Source organism: Ambystoma mexicanum, chromosome 2p (assembly GCF_040938575.1).
Source record: "Ambystoma mexicanum isolate Mex_15411 chromosome 2p, UKY_AmexF1_1, whole genome shotgun sequence".
Lineage (NCBI taxonomy): Eukaryota > Metazoa > Chordata > Amphibia > Caudata > Ambystomatidae > Ambystoma > Ambystoma mexicanum.
Genome location: NC_090923.1, coordinates 1,382,613,571 through 1,382,634,076, shown reverse-complemented (window position 1 = coordinate 1,382,634,076; position 20,506 = coordinate 1,382,613,571). Strand labels below are relative to the sequence as shown.

At 46.3% G+C, this 20,506-nt stretch overlaps 1 protein-coding gene across 1 annotated transcript in view; it reads right to left on the bottom strand.

Annotated features, from left to right (window-relative positions):
* Positions 1–20,506, bottom strand: part of KIF9 (kinesin family member 9) — a 1,188,236-nt gene that overhangs the window by 311,381 nt on the left and 856,349 nt on the right. The gene's annotated exons all lie outside the window — the stretch shown is intronic.

The following is a 20,506-nucleotide window of genomic DNA, read 5'->3' as shown; positions in this document are numbered from 1 at the left end:
ACACAACCAATCCACCCAAGTTTAAGATTAACCGCGCTATTAGCAGGTGCTTAGAAATGGTGAAAAAATAACCAAATCGCTCTTTGATTGTGGCAATACAGTATAAAAGAAAACGTTTATGTATGAGTGTTCATGATAATAAACCTTTTTTCAAATGTATGAGATTAGGAGTTAATCTGGTTCAAATATCCTTTGAATATCTATCATGTGAAAATAAACTGAATTTAAGTGCACTGTCATATCACAGAAAGTGCACTGAATTCCCACCCTATGCACCCTTCAGTATATCACAGAATATAACATCTCAAACGTTTATTGCAACGTAACAACATATTAGAAGCAGGCCTACCCGCCCCTTGAAACAAACAGTAAAATAAAAAATTTATCCAGATCAATGTTTTTTCTTCCCTTCTAAGGTGGCTTATCACAACCTTCTTCCTCTCCAGCCATTCCCTAAAAACCAGCAGCCTTTGTCCATGCAAGTTTTGATGCAAACATTAGCAATGCTGCTGCTGCAGCAAAACAGTCCTCTGCTCCCTACCATTGTCCTCTCTGCAAAGGAATTCTCACAAGGACAATGCAATGAAACCATACTGTAGTGTGGTGCTTCATTCCAGGGGTTTTCTTACTTCTAAGCACTGTATTCATTGTGCCAAACTCACAGGGTTTGGGGGTTACTAACCAGATACTCATATTGGATTCGTTCTTGCAGAAGGCTAGCTGGGGTTTTGGTAAAGCCAAGCTCCCCGAATGAGCTTTCAGAGCCAAGAATTGGCTGTGTGGGGGACACAAAAGGAGAGTTTGATTAAAAAAGTATCTCTCCCAACCCGAGCCATATCGGATCAGCCTCGGCGGGTAGAGACGAGAGAATGAGTATTGCTCTTGTATGTAGCCCAAATGATCCCAAATGTAGGCTTTCATTTGGGAAAATGAGCATACCGACAATGCTTTGCTCATGTGACTAGGGGCTAGAGGTGAACTTCCTGCAATGTCTACCAGATGGTGCTCTGGCATGTGCGACTCCAATGGCTTAATCTTCTTTCACATGACAAGTGGAAGGGTTTTTTCATGCGTAATATTTTTAAACCCACCAAAACTTTGCTGGTGTTTGCTACATGTGCCAAAATGCTCCAACAATAAGACTGTCAGACTATACTACACTGATGTTCCTGCATAACGGTGAAACCAGTTTGCAGTTGTCTGCAGCCTTAAGAACGGACTCCCTTCGGTCGAAGAAGCCATGTGCTTTGAAGCACTCCAACTGTGGATAAGTGCTGTATAAATAAACAATAAATACATTTAAAAAATGTATAAAATAGCACTGCCCCGTAAGAAAAATACTTTTTTTCTTGACCTAAAAGGCTTGAACTTGGGCCATTTTGCACACCCAAAATGCTTTGCATGTGTGGCACTGAACTGGAGGTTAACTTCCAGTGATAGCTACTGGATGACGCTGTGGTATTTCTGACATGGCTAAAAAAGGCTTATTCGGGGGGGGGGGTTCGAGGGGGAGAGAATATCGCTCACAGGACAGATGGCCTGCCTATGTACACACTTGCTAACAACGGCCAAAATAGCACTGGCCCGGCTATGGAAGAATACTGGTGGTCCAAATGTTGGGAAATAGTGGTGGCAGAGAAAATAACCGCGATCTGATCAGGGAACCTGAACGCATTCCGAAACACATGAGCACCGTTTATGGACTATGCAGAGAAATACCCAGGAATTACCAAGAGACCCCCATTGGCACAATGGCTACAATAAGGAACGGTTGAGGGGGAAAAGAGCAAACCCTCACCCATGACCCTGGAAGAGGACAGATGGACTAAGACCCTAGAAGTTGACACTGTGAAGAGACTCGCAATTAAAGAATATGTGTTGTGAAAATACATTTGAGAAATAAGCTGATACTATGTCATTGTAACCATAACTTTGAAAATGTTCAATAAAATACACGGTTGAAAAAAAAAAGGCTTATTCTACCTTGTACGTAGTGAGATGGGAACTAGGCCATCAGCATGCAGTATGAGAGACGTGAATGAGAGGCAAGGTTTTAAAACAATGCATGGCAGGCCAGCTAGGTTCAAGAAGACATTCAAGGACAACATTCTAGGAGGCAGCAGTCAATTGTAAGGCCATTTTGCAGAGGCTGCCTGGCCCCTTAAGCAAATGCCTTGAAGCTTTCCTGCACTGCCTAGGTGTATTCGAGCAATGCCCAAAGGTGAAGGAGAGCACACACTCTTTCACGTATTCCCTATGCCCTGAATGGCCAGGTTCTATAGACGGGAAAGCTAGGAGAACTATGTCATGGTACAAGCACTCTTAAATGAGGGTGGCTTTTGGTCTGTGGCTCCACTCAAGGCCTTGTCCAGGCTGCCTTGATGTTCTTGAGATCTTCTTGGAGGTTGATGCGGATGGGGATTGGGGTGAGGTAGGTTGGATTCCTCTTGGCCGTAGGCTGGGCTGTTCTGGAAGTTCATCTACATAATTCAGCCATGCCTAACCTTCTCAATCTGGCTTGCAGTTACCTTGTCCTCTTACTAGAGGGCAGAAGGATAATTCTATGTTAAGAAGTGTTGTGGGGAGTCTGCTTTTGGAGGTCTACAAAGGGTTGTGTGGCCCTTTGCTTGAACTGAGTGCTGGTAACGTATGTTTTACAATTATCTGAGGGCTGTGGAGTGCTATATGTCACCCACCTCCCACTACTTCACAGCCCTTGTCCACCTTTTACAAGTAACATGACATTTTAAAATCGACATAACAAAACATGATCTAATATAGCATGACACACCCCAACTATCATAACGCACTTGTATAAAAAAGACCATTATGTGAATGATAAAAGGGGGTGGGGAGAGGGGATATGTAAAAATAGACATAGATCAATTGAAAAATGAAAGAAACTCCTTTAAAAGCAAAAAATGGCATTTAGTAAGGGAAGAGTGGATGTTTAATAGGAGAGAGTGAGTGGATGTGTGTGGGTGCGCGTGTGTGTGCATAGTGGGGTTACACCCCATTAAAACAGACAGAAGGTGTACAAAAAAACAATATCTCAGTACAAACCATAAATGTCATTGGCAGACTCCACACATTTAAAACTACTAGACCAATGAGACAAAGTACAATTGTATGTTTGCCACATTCACTAGCTGATTGATGGTTTGGTTCTGTGGATCCATGTTTACATATTAAAAGGATATGGCCAAAGTAATTTCCTTCCATTGCGTCTGATCTACCACCTTAGTTCTCTGCTTTGCTGCCTCCCACTCTTCTCTCTATGTCTCACCCCCAACAATCAACTACACCCTGGCATGTTGCACATTCCACAAGGTGGACAGTTTGTTACCACTTTCTTATGTCTAACAGACCAAGATCTAGTCACCACTTGCAGGTGCACCAAATGCCACTCTTTGGATAAGCCTTTGGTGCTGTTAGACCACTAAGGTAGTGACAAACATGGCATAGAACATGTTTAAGGTAACATAACACAGTTTGATATAATATGATATGATAAATGGAGTGTCTGAGAAATTATCCTATACAGGAGGTTAAATCTAAGTTTAATGTGTATTTCGAGAGTCAAAAATGCTGTAAAAGGCAGTATGCGTCAGTAGTGGGGCTCAGAAGGGTCATTTCTCAAAGTCCCTTCAAATAAGTAAAAACCAGAAAGACGCCAAAGCCTCACTGTCTGCGCCTCCACCCTATGTCATAATCGAGAGGGTATTACAAAACCACTAGTGGTTACAAGTAGTGCTTCTCATTTAGAACTCTTAAGGGTTACCATACAAGGCATATGATAAGGTAACATAAGACTATTCCCAAATATACTTTTACAGTGCTTGAACCATTTGACAATTTTTAAGACAATGTTTTTGAAACAAAAGTATTTTTAATACAATTTTAAGAGAACCAAAGCTGCATTGCCTCTCTGCACAGTGGTAGTCACCCTACACCTCCTCTTTTGTTGAGGTAGTACATGGGCACTGTTTTGTCCATCATTATCAGGACATTCCTTCCCCGTACAGTGGGCAGAAAGGCCTTCAGCGCTAGTCTCAATGCCCTCAGCTCCAAAAGGCTGATGTGTAGTTTGGACTCCGATGGAGACCAACGACCGCTGATTGTCAGATCGCTGGTGTGGGCTTCCCACCTCGTGAGTGAGGCGTCCTTCACTACCGTTATCTCCGTCCAAGGTTGCCAAAAAGATTCTCCCTTGAGAATATTGTCCTTGCAAGCCTACATGGTCTTGAGTCACCCTGCTCGGAACTTGCAGAAGATCTGACATAGTCCCTGAAAATTGGGACCACTGAGTCCTGAGGGCCCATTGAAGGGATCTCATTCTCAATCTGGCCTCTGGCATCAGAAAAATGAAGGATGCCATGAGGTCGAGCAACCTCAAAAAATCGAAGGCCGGAAGACGTTGGGCACTCTGGAATTTTGCTACCATCTTCTGAATGTGTTGAGCTCTCACTTCAAGGGGCGAGGTTTTCCCTGAGGTAGTGTCCAAGACCGTGCCGATAAACAGGAGTCTTTGGAATGGTAACATATGCGTCTTCTTGTAATTGAGCGAGAAGCCCAGCCTGTGTAGGGAGTGGCAGGTGATGCTGAGATGTTCCACAGCCTGTTCGGGAGAACGTGCCCTGATCAGCCAATCGTCCAGGTAGGGGTAGATGTGAATCCCCCCTCTCCTGAGACTTGCTGCCACTACTGCCATCAGTTTGGTGAAAACCCTCGGGTGGAGGTCAGCCCGAATGGCAGAACTCAAAACTGATAATGAGAACCGCCAACCGCAAACCTCAGGTACTTGCTGTGCTTTAGAAGGATTGGCACATGAAAGTGACCATCCTGGAGGTGCAATGATACCAACCAATCTTGGAGTTGGAGAGCCTGAAGGATCTGAGAAAGGGTGACCATCTTGAACTTGTCCTTCATGAGGAACTTGTTCAAGTTTCTTAAGTCCAAGATCCTCTAGGGGGGAATAGTATAGAAAAGGACGACCTCTCCAGGAAGATGAGCCCGAATAAGGCTGTTGATGTAGCCGAATAGAGGTGCTAAGGGACTTAGCCGCCGCATTGGAGGTCTGCAGCTTCTCTAGACTCATCTGCCTTGCTGCCAAACAACCTCGAGCCTTCGAAGGGCATGTTGAGCAGTCTGGACCGCAAGCCCGGTGCAAACCCCAACTTTCTCAACCATGCAAATCTGCGTAGCACAGTGCTTGCAGCCATGGACCTGCTAATGCTGTCAGCAGTATCCAGTCCTGATTGGAGACATTCTCCCATCGCCTCCTTGCAATCCTTAACTAAATTCAGAAAGCCATCCCTTTCTTCGACTTCTGGAATATGTTCAGCCGCCATACTAACACAGTCCCAACAGGGTATGAATAAACCTGGCCAGGGTACAAGCAACATTAGTGGACTTTAGGGTCTTAATGCCCGCGATAAATACCTTGCGAGCCCATTCGTCCACTTTTTTATCATCTCTATCTGGGGGGATAAAGGGGTAGGCAGACTGCCTGGTGGAAGTAGCAGCCTGGACTACCAGACTCTCAGTCGTAGGGTGTTTGCTGAGATAGTCCGGGTCAATGGATGATGGTCTATATTTCCTTGGGAAACTCCTGTTGACAGCAGGACCAGACTCTGGGGCTTCCCAGTTAGCTACACCCTCCCTTGAAGGGCTTTTTGAAAAGGCAAGACAGGGTCTCTTTGGGGACCTTGGTCCAGGATGTCTGTCATGTCATCCTGTTCGAAAGTTGGTGAAGCCCTACTCCAGCCCATGTACTCAGTGACCCTGTTCATCAGATTTCTATACCCTGAATCAGTATGGTCTGATGTGTCAGGTTTACCAAAGTCCAACTCAGGGGATGTATCAAGACCGCTGGCAGAGTGGAGGGAGTCACAGAGATCTTTCAACTTAGACTCAGGATCAATTAGCTCTTCAGGCACTTCTCTAGTGCCAAACCTCACTCCTAATGGAGAAACATCCTCATCTGGAGCGCTATCCTTCTCATGAATGGATGACATTGACTTAAAAAAGTATTTTTTTTATACAGGTTTGAATATTTTTTCTTGTATTGTTAAATGCTTCGATGGAATTGCAGACACCGCCGATGGTGTCAAAGGTGTCTTCAAGAAATCTCTCGATTTCGGAGTCGATGCAAATGGCGTTGATGGCGTCGACAAAATCGTCGAAGGCTTCAATGTTTTTTGTTTCTTCGCCGGTATCAGTGGTGGAGTCGAATCACGCATCGATGCCTTTGACAACTTTTTATCGAGTCAAGCGTGTCGAGCCTCCGATTTACTACTCTTCTTGTCCGAAGCAGTTTCTGACCTTCCTGCGTTGTCCAACGGAGCGACCGGGGTCTGGCTCTGGCGAGACTCTTTTGAGGGGGTCAAGGCCGCATTCTCAAAGATCTGCATCATCGCTTGCCTAAAGACATTCCATTTACTGGGAGAATCCGACCTAGTCGGACATCGTATAGCATCAGGAGAGGTACCCGATGACGAAGAGGGAGACCTGTGGTGTCTCTTTTTAGCCTTCTTGGAAGAAGACAATGAGGATAGTCTGGATCAACTCCTCGATCGGGACATCTTCGAATGTTTATGGCGAGTAGAGTCCTTGGACTCCGCAGACTTTTTATATTTCTTCAAAGAAACCCTCAAAGCTTCCCTCCCCACAGCTAATTTACCTTTGCGTTCACAGAGAGCTTTCTTAGTCATAGACTGACAGGGCCCGCAGTCCTCGGTTCGGTGAGGATCAGTTATCGACATTTTCGCCCCCGCAGTCATGACATTTCTTAAAACCCAACTTTGGGGACAAAGTGTTCAAAGAAGAAGACATTTTTTCAGAAGAAACAACGAAGCCCACCTTTCACTCTAAGCAAAGCTATCGGAAAAATGGAACTGAAGCCAACGGGCGCGGCACAAGCTACTTATACTACCGATGACGTCGACATGCTACGGCGGCCCTCGAGGGACATCGATGCCATGACATCGTGCCCAGCACCCTCTGCCAAGAAAAACTTTCCCAAGCAGCAAAGCTGGCAAAATGTATATCAAAGATGAGGAATACGTGGGAGGACACAATCCATTCAAAGTAGAGTTTTGACACAGAACGGTGGACTATTGATTTACACTGACATTCTGACAGAACCCTCTGTGTTTTCGCTGAGGCAGGGAAAGCCCTCTAAGAGATAGGGAAAGTTAGGTTTTCTCTTTATTTTCCTGACTAATAAACGTCTATAGCAATCATCATGCCACCTGTGTGTCAGTCTCCTCGTTCTGCACCATTACAATACATATGCTTATTGAAATGTCCCCATGGTGGAAGATAATTCACTCTTTAACGTCGGGGAATAATCAGTAAGAATCTATAAAAGATACAATGCTGGAGAACTTGCAGTTATGGGCATGTCTCTGCTGCCTTTGTCCACACAGCATGTGTTTGAAAACCCACGAGAGGAAGGCTCTTAGGAATCTGGTGTGCATATAGTATACAATATTCTATACAATAGGCCAAAATACAATGGCACGTGTCTTTCCTGGAGTATGACTGCAAAAAGTGACAAAAGGTCTTTCAAGGTTTCACAGTTCCTGAGTCCACTTTATGCAGAATAAAAAAAAGAAAGATACAAATCAAACAAACAAAGGCACATACTTATTCAAGGATTGAGCACAAGAAGGTGCAGACCACAGCTGGTGTTAGCTGTAAGGGCACCAGCAGCTGCAAGCAGGAGAGCAGATTTGCCCCACATTCCGCAACAGGGGCAACAAGGCCAAGGCAGGCTAGTCGCCCATCAGCGTGCGACTCAGCCTGCAAGTTTGGGCGCAAGGCACAGATGGAGCAGCACCCAATCCAATTAGAGATGTCTGAGTACGAAGAAGACCGGAGGAGTAAAGAAGGTGAGCAGCAGGAAGGGACAGACCTCACCCTTATTATTAAAAGGGTGCTGGGTGGGACTCCCTAGCGTTAGTCATGGCATAAGGGGTCAAGTCCCTTCAGGATAGGCTCCACTCGCTGGAGTGCCTTATTGGGAGCAGCAGACAGCGAAAAGCAGGAGTTGAGCGGGAAAGCACATCGAAGAAGCACCCTCAAGCAGAGGGGCACGATCAGACGGTCACACAGGCTCGTAAGGGGAGACTCTCTTCTACCCCCACGAGCCAGGATAAAAGAGAGAAAGAGAGTATCCCTTAAGCGACCAGCGCATTTGAAAATCTCAGAGACGCTTTTATGTGAAAGTCAGACGTGCCACGCCTCCAACCCCCATCCCTAGGGGAAGAGAATATGGCAGACCCAGGCACGGTGTCAGGAAGCAATAAGTCGGCCCGACAATGCTGCCAGATGACAGTCCGACCCAACCCCAAGGGCGAGTCAGAAAGGAGAAGCATACAGACGGCACCAAGGTCGTATTGGCGGACATGTTTGACCCTGATGCGATCAGGCATCCAAGGTCCTCAGAATGCCAGCCTTGCCCCAGGGTGGCTAAATATATGGATGAAAGGCTCTGCAAGCCTTTAGAGAAAGAGACAAGACGAAGGATGAAGTTTGAATGCGCGTGCTCAGAGCTCACAGGAAGTGTGTCGGAGACCCCAGAGCTCGATTCAAAGATGCTTACTTTTGTCAACAAATCATCAAAACACATGCACAACGGCATGGATCGTTCCTGGCAGAACTGCCAGGAGAATGTGCTGGATTTGTCAGGTCCAATTGCAAAGATCATGGACCTGGCAGAGAGGTCCATGGACACTGGGGAGCAGGTAGACGCTGTGACAATGGGAAACTGGGCGCAGAGATCAGTGTGCCTACTCAGCAACGCAAACTGCACTCTGTCCCCTTAGCGGCGGAGGAGCCTTCTGCAAAAAAATGATAGCAAGCTGGGGGCCTCACCACCTACGAAGCAGCGTAAGGTGCGAAGGGCCTATTGTTTGGAGAAGCCTTAGTGAAAGAAATGGGCTGATTCGTGTGTACATACAGGGCCCTGGAAAAAGTGCAGACATCCATAAAAAAGATATTTCCCGGCAGAGTTTTTGCTCGGATCGGGCATTACTGGGGTCGCACGGCCGGTCAGCACACCTCGCAGAGAAAGCCCCAAGGACATGGAGCACAATATTGGGAGTCCAGACAACATGACTCCTTTTTCCCCCAGTGAGGGGGAGTACCACCAGGAGCCGCATAGTGTGCAGATATGCCAGATTCCAGTCAGCACAGACAGGTGAGGAGCAGGAGGGCAGAATACCGGCCAGTGGGGGGGGGGAGAGAACTGCTTTATGCTTAATCGAATGGTTCAAGCTATCCAGCGATGCCTGGGTCTTACAGACAGCAGCAGGCTTCAAGCTAGAATGTATAGGCCATCCTGAGCAGCGAAAGGTTCTGCCGAGGATGATCATCTCACAAGAAGAGGTGGGCATCCTTCAGGAGGAACTTACTAAGCTTGTGAGCAAAGGGGCAATAGAGCCAGCTGGGGAGGCCAAGTTCATCAGCAACCTATTTCTAGTGCACAGGAAGGACAAGGTGAGGCCGGTGATCAATCTGAAAAGCCTCAACGGGTGGATCCCCTAGAGGCATTTCAAGATGGAAGGCATCCACCTCCTCATAGATATTCTCCGGAAAGGGGATTGGTTAGCATGGATAGGCGCTTACTTGACGGTGCTGGTGGCGCAAGAGGATAGCACCTTTCTGGGATTTCTGTGCGGCGAACGTGCATGGCAGATCACAACGCTGCCGTTCAGACTCTCCTCAGCCCCTTGGGAGTTTACCAAACTCATGAGGCCAGTACCACCGATGACCAGGGAAAGAGGTGTTCGCATGATCATGTACCTGGACGACATCCTTCTAATAGAAGCAGAAAAGGGGATGCTGCAAACACAGACCAGGTGGTTGGGGCTTCTTCTAGAATTGCTAGAGTATCTGATCAACCATGAGAAGTTGAATTGTTCCCAAGAAAAGAGTAGTATTCCTGGGTTTGTGGTGGACACCAGGAAGGCGATGCTGGAACTCCCAGCGCAGAAACTCAGACACCAAAAAGGAGATCAGAGAGTGTCTCAGGAAGGAAATGATATCTCTGAGGGGCCTGGCCAGAGTGGTAGGCCTGCTAGCGTCCTCAATTCAGGTGATATTTCCAGGGCCCTTACATTAAAGGGTCGTTCATAAGACACCTTTGTCAGGGACTAGGGTATCACCAGTTGGTCCTCTTAATTCAGGCGAGCAGAACAGAGCTGCCGTGGTGGCTCCAGAACATAGAAGCCTGGAACGGGAACGGAAGATGCCAGCAGATCTGGTGGGGAGCCAGGTGCTGTTATTCAGAAACAGGAGGAGGGTGGAGTCCAAAAGAATTGAAACTTCATATCAACTAACTGGAACTCTTAGTTTGCAATAAAGACATTCACCAAAGGGAAAGCAAACTGCTGCGTCCTGCTCAAAATGGACAACGTGCCCGCGGTGAGGTATATAAATCACCTGGGGGGGGGGGGGGGCGAAGTGCAGGATGCTGGCCAAGCTCGCAAAGCACTTCTGGCATTACTGCCTGGAGAACCGAGTTCCAGACAGGGCGGAGTACCTGCTGGGATAGCAGAATGTGGCAGTGGACTGGAACTCCAGGTATCTGCTAGATGCCAGCGACTGGATGCTTCAGTCAGAGGTCTTCCAGAGGATTCCAGCCCTCTGGGGACTGCTAGACATAGATCTATTCGCATCCAGAATGAATACTTATAGAGTCCCAGATTTTTCAGCTGGAGGCTGGATCCTAAAGCTTTGGGGACAGATGCATTTCTGCATCACTTGGGAAGCAGGAGGCACAACGCCTTTACCCCCCTTTGCAGTGATAGCCAGGGCGTGAGCAAAAATACGCAGGGATCAGGCGGACGTAGTGATGGTAGTCCCAGCCTGGAAGTTGCAAGCATGGTTTCCAGTTCTAATTGAACTTTCCTTGGATTTCCCGCAAATTCTTCCTCAGAATCAGGACCTGATCCAAGACCCAACAGGTATGCGTCATCCTCTAAGGATGAAGAGCACCCTTCCATTGCTCGCCTGTAAGGTATCGTGGCTAATTGGAACATGCCAGGCATTTTAGGACTCGCTGCGCAGCTCAGAGTCATGGGCTCCATCTAAACTCCAGAGCTGTGGCGTAAGTGGAGTCCTGGTGCCGTCAGCGCAACATTCATCCCATTTCTGTCCCTGTATATTAGGTGCTTAACTATCTAGTGGCCCTGGCAGAAGAAGGTAGAGTACTCAGGACTCTGGGAGTGCATAGATCAGCAATCTCAGCAGGGCATGACTTGGTAGACAGGAAGCCGTCCGGGGAACACCCAGCAGTGGTGAGATTACTGGGAGGGGTAAAAATCAGATCCCCACCAACAACGAAATACACGTATCTATGGGATGTTAACAAGGTGTTAGAGCTATTCCTAGGTTGGCCCCGCAGTAAGGAGTTGTCTCTTGTGCAGCTGTCTGGGTAGTTAGCTATGCTGCTGTGCCTGGTTTCTTTCAGACAGGTATCCGACGTCAGAGCGTTAGAGATAGAAGGTTTTTCTTCCCGGAGGGAGTAGCCTTCAATGTAATAAGGAGAACAAAGACCAATTCCAAACCCATTTCCTACCCATACTTGCCTGGTCAACCCAAATTATGCATAGCATCATGTATCAAAGAATATGTGCGCAGGTCCGAAGAGTATAGACCCGCTGGATTGGCCCAACTGCTTATAGCGAGAAGAAAACCCTTCAAAGCGGTAGCTTCAGTGACTATAGCCAGGTAGGTCAGAGAAGTGATGGAGCAGGTAGGGTTGGATCTATCCACGTTTGGAGCGCATTCAATGAAGGGAGCTATGGCTTCCAACGCTTTCACGGCGGCAGCGAGTGTGCAAGATATCTTGCGAGCAGCTGATTGGTCTAATGACTCCTCTTTTAGAGCATTCTATTTTAAGCCAGTAATATCAGTAGAGGCGACAGTTGTGAATAGCTTTGAACAAGCATAATGCTTGCCTTCAGTCTTGACATAGAATGAAGATTACCCAGGCATATAAGCGCAGGGAGTCTTTATTCTATTAAAGGACTCCCCTTGTTTTTTGCTTGATTCTACTAAAGACACAGAGGCAAGAATTATTCCCACCTGTCATATGCAGCGGGGGGTTATGAGATAATGAGATTTTACGCATTGTGATGAACTGATTCTTTGCATATGTGGCTGCGTACAACCACCCACCCACCCTGAAGCAGCTGAACGCTGTACAGGGAGGGCAGGAGCCCATAGACCACTTTGGAGAAGCTGGTCATAGCTACGAAAATCGTCGGCATCCGAATGCCTGTATTTACAAATGTGCTGCATCCCAGTGCATTGCGATCTGGTATGTTGATTGCCTTTTTCAGAAATTATCTGCACAATCAGCTGTGCTTACAACAAGACGTCCATCGCCACGAGGACCCCTTCCCTAAACTGGCCACCACCTGCTTTTGTTGTCTGGTTGCCTAGCAACTATAGTCTCAGAGCCGCAAGCTCTGATTGGGACTTTCTCTTCTGAAAATCACTACGGCATTACCGGACGGCGGCAGCCGGCCCAACCTCCCTAAGGCCCGCCTCTTAAGGCCATCGCCTGTCTCCTTTACCCAGAAGCAGCTGAACGCCGTACAGGGAGGGCAGGAGCCCATCCCTCAGCCCATAGACCACTTTGGAGAAGCTGGTCATAGCTACGAAAATCGTCGGCATCCGAGTGCCTGTATTTACAAATGTGCTGCATCCCAGTGCATTGCGATCTGGTATATTGATTGCCTTTTTCAGAAATTATCTGCACAATCAGCTGTGCTTACAACAAGACGTCCATCGCCACGATGACCCCTTTCCTAAAATGGCCGCCGCCTTCTTTTGTTGTCTAGTTGCCTAGCAGCTATACTCTCGGAGCCGCAAGCTCTGATTGGGGCTTTCTCATCTGAAAATCACTACAGCATTACCGGAAGGCGGCAGCTGGCCCGACCTCCCTAAGGCCGGCTCTTAAGGCCATCGCCTGTCTACTGCCTGTCTATGCCGCATTGGAGCCGCAAGGAGACTCCTACCTTCTAACTCCTGCAACACCTGGTAAGCCACACATATCTAGCATAATACCCGTCGAACCTAGGGCTATGATTCCTACACCTCACGTTTGACGTCTTCCTGCTGCTGTGCTCCTGTCACCCCAGGTAAACTGCATATCTAATCCACAGGTTGACTGACCATAATGTCTACCGCTTGACTAATCCTCCTGCTGCCTCCCTCGGCGCCACCACCAATAATCAGCTCCACTGTTAACCACCGGGCTGAATTGACTATGAGACACCCAATCTGTCGGGCCACCAGCTGCACCTGTTACCGTGCGCCACTCCAGATCTCCAGGATCTAACCATCCACCCTTATCCTCGTCATTGTATGCATCTTCATATTACTTGCACATTACTTTATTGCACAACCTGGCCTGCTTTCATCAAGCAGTCGAGATCTGATCTTTACTTGATTGCACCCACCACTAAATGTTTACCAATATTTGCCTTAGCCCGACCCCATCTGCATGTACCTTAGTGCACGCAACTGTCTTCACCTATCTCGGTATACACAGTGCCTCCTCAACCATGATAGCCCTGATCATTGCCTCTGATATGCTGCTAGAAATTGTATGAAGTACAAGGCCTTACAGACCTAGACCTCCTTCCCCACTTCTACATGCTATGTAAACTGCGCTAGCCAGTAAGAGTGCCTCTGTTACATATGCCCCAATTGCTCTCTGAATACAATATTCGAGACCCCCTAAGTGATCTTAACAAATTTACCGCACACCTAGCCAAACCCATTTTAAGCGCCTTATGCTTACTGTTGCTACATTGTACTAGACCAGGCTCATGCTTACTGTTACATTGTACTAGATTGGCCCCATGCCTATTGCTGATATACTGTACTAGATTGGCCCCTTGCCTACTGCTGATATACTGTACTAGATTGGCCCATTGCCTACTGCTGCTACACTGTTCTAGGTTGGCCCTATGCCTACGGCTGCTATTCTGAACTAGCCCATACCTACATCTTTCACCTGCCGATTCCTGACAAACCCTCTACCAACTCTGATATGACATCTCGGATCTCTAACCCATCTACCTGTATTCTAGTCATCCTTACCCCACTTACTGCCTTACCCACGATGGCAGCCCCCCACCATATACTCCCAAATGTAAGGAAACCGTCCAGCAAGATGCAAATCTTGCCTTCATCCCAACAGTCCTCAGATCCCATTACCCAGACCTACCAGAGACAGGCTTGCCCTACCTCACTAAGAAACCAGCTACTAGGATCTAGACTACGCAAGCCACCTCTAGCCTACTACACACACAGCCACCCTAAGATGAAGCCTATACAAGCCTCCTACAACACCTTGAAAACGTAACCTATCCATATGCAGAAACCCTGCACTAAATACTCTGAAACCCTAACCAACAATGACTACACTAGTGCTCCCATAAAAGAAAAGCATAACCTCAAAGGAGGCCTCATCAACGTTAGATCCCTGATAGCCCATGCATCTGAATTTGCTGACATCATCACCTGCAACCAACTTGACTTCCTAGCAGTGACCGAAACTTGGCTGCATAAAGGGGCTGGCCCAGCTTTGGTGTTAGCCATACCCACAAACTTCACCATCTTTAGAAAAGATAGAGAAACCTCCAAAGGAGGCGGCATAGCTTTCATCTGTAGAGCTGATCTTACTATCAAAGAAACAGACCATATGACTATGCCATCAGCAGAACTACTCTTGCTAAAACTAGGAATCTCCGCCACACACAACATCACTGTGCGCCTTATCTATAGACCTCCTGGCCCACTAGGGACCTTCAAAGATGACATTACCACCCTTCTAAATACTAATGCCAAACCAGGGACACAATTTATCCTACTTGGCGATTTCAACTTAGGCCTCTATGACCCTAAAGACTCTAATGCCTCTATCCTAGCCAATACAATCACTGAAGCAAGCCTCACCATCAGAAACAACGGCCCCACTCATTCCAAAGGCTACACCCTGGACTGGGTGGCAGATATCAACTGCGCCTCCCTCATAATTGCCATAGAACCTTGCATCTGGACTGATCACTATCTGATCTCGCTCACTATCGCAGATGTACCTCAATCTAAGACAACTAAACCACCGGCACCACCAGCCCTCACCCGCTGTAAAAAAAACATACCAGCCATGAATCTCCTCCCTCTGATCCAGCCCATCACCAATCATTCTAATTTGATCACCAACACCAATGATCTGGTTGACCTGTACAATAATACAATCAACTCAGCTATAGACGCCATTGGCCTTTGAAACTGAGCAAATCTAAACCTACTGCCCATCTTAACACTTGGTTCACTCCTACCCTAAAAGCTCTGCGCAAAGAAAAAAGACAAGCAGAAGCCTGTTGGGAAAAAAAACCTCTGCCCAAAATAAAAATTCCCTCACTGCCCTTACTAACAATTACAAGAAACAAATTATACAGCCAAAAAAATAATCCTTTAACGACAGAATAAAAAAAAGCTAACTCACACACTAGGGAAATCTTTTCCATTCTCAGAGAATTAGAATCCCCCATCGCACCAGTAAACTCTTGCACCAAAGACAAAGCCTGGTGCACGAACATTCAAAATGCCCTATGCAATAAAATCACCATGCTACAAGACAAAAAATCAGCCAAAACATCCTCCCTCCATAACATTGCGCTTTCTACTCAAGAAGCCACCCTACATGAACTTGCCATCAACCAAACCAAACCACACAACCAATTTAACTTTAGAGCCATTTCCATTGCAGAAGCTAAGAATATCATCACATCTCTCAAACCTTCTCGATGTCTCGGCGATACCTGCCCAGCCCCCATTATCAAAGAAGCTGCACAAGAACTCGGTCCCTTCATCACCTCCTTTATCAATTCATCTTTCAAATCATGCTCTGGGCCTTCTAACCTCAAAGATGCCTGGATACTACCCCTCTTAAAAAAACCTAACCTAGATCCTAATGTCCCAAGGAATTATAGACCTATAACGACAGTTCCATTCCTCCTTAAAATCTTAGATAAAGCTGCCTATCTACAGATTCAATCCTACTTAGAAATTAATAACTTACTGGGATCCAGAAAATCTGGTTTCAGTCCGAGACACGGAACTGAGACAGCACTCATCGATCTTAAGAACCAACTAGATGAGCGTAAAGACAGGAGACACCTCTATTCTCCTACTCCTAAACCTGTCAGCCGCCTTTGATTTGGTAGATCATAAAGTACTATGCAACCATTTCAAATCGGCTGCCAACTTTTCCACTAAGGCCACTGCGTGGATAAACTCCTTCCTGGATAACAGAACTATAAGAGTCTTCTCACCCTCCTCAGCTGCGGACCCAGTACCTATCACCTGTGGCGTACCTCAGGGGTCCTGTGTCTCCCCTACTTTGTATAACATTTTTACAAAGCCACTCTTCGATATCCTGGACAAACTGGTGACTCATATACTAATTATGCTGATGACACCCAGATCCTTATCCCAATCCAAGGAGATTACGATAAAAACACCAACCATATAAACAAAATCTATCAAATCATACAAACCTGGATGGCCACTCACGGCTTATGTCTTAACAACGATAAAACCGAGCTCTTAATCATTGGATCCACCAGCAAACTAGACAAACTCTCCCACATGTACAAATCCATCTCTTTTGATGGCATCAAAATCAAGGTAGCCAAGGAAGTTAAAACCTTAGGCTTCTATTTAGACTCAGCCCTTAACCTTGACAAACAAGTAAATGCCACAGCGTCAGCAACAAGTTACACTTGTAAACTAACTCATGCATGTAAACCATTTCTGTCTACTGACAGCTGCATCACTATAGCAAGGGCCCTTATCCTATCGAAACTAGACTACTGCAATGCACTTTATCTAGGTACTAGTAAACAAAACTCCAATAAACGTCAAACTCTGCAAAAAAACGCCCTTAGAACAGCACTAGGCATCCCCAAAGGACAGCACATTTCTGACCAAAGAAGAGCTGTCAACTGGCTAGCCATCAATTACAGAATCAAACTCAAAACTCTGAACATTACGCACAACTGTCTCAATAACAAAGCACCTGCATACCTCACAGAGAAATTCACTAAATACACATCCGAACGCCCCATCAGAATGGCTCAAACCAATAGTATCAGAATCCTCAACTTCAACCTGAAAAGAAACGGAGGCTCTAGTTTCCCTGTACTGGCAGATCACCTATGGAACTCTATCCCATATTCCCTAAGAGCCACTTCTTCCTTCCACTCCTTCAAAACCAATGCTAAACGATGGCTACACCCCAACGATTGCTGACGCATCACCCTGAATTGGCCAGCTCCCACCTACTAAGACACTTGTGTTAAGATTAACACCCTTGTTAACTCTCCTCTCTATATACCTCTGCTTATCCTGTATGCTACCGGCAATTGTAAATGTAAACCATTTATATGCACCTGTAGCTGTTACCTTGATGGTAAATGTAAATTATATATGTATATGCAACCCTGATGGTAAATGTATTATATATATGAAAAAATAAGATACGTATGTAAATGTAACCCAAGACTTCACAAGCGTCCAGTTGCCTAATGGCCTGGTGCACTATACAAATTAATAAACAATACAATACAACAATGATGTTTGGCTCACCCGCCAGGGAGGAGCAGAGGAATGGCTGAAAGCAGGGGAAGTGCAGAAGGCAACAGGTTTCGAGTTCAAAAAGAAATTGCAGAAGTTGGATTGGGTTCGTAGTTGAGAACGGACCACGGATTCCGGTTGGCGTAGTCTCAGTTGCCTCAGAGACAGTTTGCGATTTTGGGACTGTTCAGAGCAGTTCAAGAAATAGGAAGGCACCCTACTGGAAGTGACAGGGGCAGAAGAGGTGCAGGGGTTACTAGGTGGACTACAGAAAAGGGGACTGAAAAAGAACATTGAACTTTTTTTAAATTATGGATGACATTTTTGTATGTCTTGAAACTGCTGCAGAGCATGAGTAAAGAAGGTTTAAGCATAATGCTCGCCTCTGTGTCTTTAATAGAATAAAGACTCCCTGCACTTATACACCTGGGTCCTCTTCATTATTATTCACACCATTATGTAAATATATTTTCTATGTTATTCCTATTTCATACACTCTGATCTCATGCTTGCCTTTTATGTTTTTACTCAGCCCAGTGACTAATATTTATTTTGTAAAAGGCCTTTACTACGTTTCACATCAAAGACCTATGTATTTTAAAAATTTTATATGCATAAAATTACACCAACAGTTGCCTATAAGGCACTTCTTCTAAGTCATTTTCACTGGGTTTATGAGCTTTCAACAAAACCAAACAAAAATCAATTGCAACATATAAAACATTTTTTTATACTGGGCTTTCTAAAGGCAAGCACAGGTTATTTTGTTCTCCATCTGTGGGCTTTCACAAATTTAGGGAACCAAGGAATTGCTAAAACTGCCAATTTTGGTGTGTACCCCTTTAAGCACCCGGTAACGTGTTAGGTCACATGGCCAAGGGAATAAAAGGAGGCCGGCCATGTCACAAGTGTAGTGAATACGGGGGGGCCTTGTAACCAGCATTACTGTCTCTGTGTCTTTCCTTCAGGTGGGTAGGCCTCATCTGGGTGAGCCCTGACCCCACCACACTGGCAACGAGGCGATTGCCACAGCGGATCTGATCCGCATGGTTGTGAACCCGCTGTCCTTCCGGCGGGCCCCTTTCGCTGCCCGTGCATGCTGTGTGCTGGTGGAGCTCATCGCTCCAGACCCAGCAGTAGCTGCGCACGAGTTGTGCCCACGAACCTGATATTCCCAGGCCGCCGGTGGTGAGAAGAGACAGTGCCAGCGCCCTGGGCCCTGAACGCTCACCCAAAGTGGTGCGTGCAGGGAATACATTAATAATTAAAAAGAAGAATGTGTGCAACGAAGGGTGCAACGTATTTCCGACTGCGCAATTTTCAGTGCATGCCTACCATGCAGAGTGGAGTAATCTCGGCTCACATGTGTGGGGACGTGTTTTGACTATTGCCACACACCATCTATTTATTTATGTATTTTGGCATTTGTTAAGGGCACTTAGCCCGGGGCATCTAGGCGCTGGTTACAAGCGTAGTGGTTGCAGATCATTTTGTTAGTTACTTGTGGTTACATACAGAGTTAAGTTTGTTAGCCTAAGGTACATTTATACATTTGTAATGCAACAGGGTTACATGTGTTGCTTATGGTTACATGTATATCAATACAGTGGCTATCTTGAGCTGTGATGTCGAACCAGTAGGGTGTGTGGTGCATGGGCACACAGTAAGGAGCGCAGTGAGGTAGTACAGAGTATCTAGTTCATGTTTTCACTGCTTTACGGAATGACCAGAGGGAGGGGTCAGAACTTAATTCTAGAGGCATGGCATTCCAGAGTTTCGCAGCAACTACTGGGAAGCTGCTGCCTCCTGCTTTTAGCCACTTGAAGCGCAGGATGTCCAGGCAGGAGGAGTATGCAGCTCTGGTCGGTCTGGAGGACTGGGACTTGGTGATCAGGCTAGACAGGTAGCTGGGGGCACTAGGCACTTGTGTGTAAGGGATATGATTTTCAACTTTATGCACTCTCTTATTGGCAACCAGTGGAGTTTGCGTCTGTCTGCCGAGATGTGATCCCTTCTTAAAATGTTGAGCGTTGCTCTTATTGCGTTGTTTTGAATTGTTGACATTTATTTTTTGTGTTGGATCCTGTGAATAGGGAGTTGCAATAGTCGATTCTAGAAAGTATTAGCGCTCTGGCTAGCTTAACACAGTTATCGGTGGTAAGGAATGGTCTGCTGGCATTAATCTGTTTGGCTGAGTAGGCTGCTGCCGATGAGATGGCATTGACTTGCCTGGTCATGGTGAGAGAAGATCTAGATACACACCTAGTGTTTTTTTTTACCCCTTTGGATGTGCTAATGGTGTTGCTGTCAATAGTGAAGGATTTATAGTCATTGGGTAGGTTGTTGATCTGAGATTGGTTTCCAATGAGGATAATCTCGGTTTTGTCATCGTTCATGCAAAGCTCATTGTGAGCCATTCAAGTTTGTATTTTTGTGAAGATTTTGTTCAGGGTGTTGGTGTCATGGGTGTGATTGCCCGTGATAGGCAGGAGTATCTGAGTATCATCTGCATAGTTGTTGTAGATGACTCCCAGTTTATCCAGGAGATCGAACAAAGGTTTAGTGAATACATTGTAAAGGGTGGGTGAGACGCATTACCCTTGGGGTACTCCACATGTGACTGGGGCAGGGGGCACTGCCGCTGAGGTGGAGAAGACCCTCATGGTGCGGTGGGACAGGAAGGATTCCACCAATTTTATAGCTTGGTCTGAGAAGTGGGTGTCTGAGGATAGATGTTTGCAGAGTATTTTATAGACAAGATCGAAGGCTGACGACAGATCTAGTAGTAGCAGTGAGGCCATGTTACCATTGTCTTTTACTGAGTCCATTTGGATTTTTA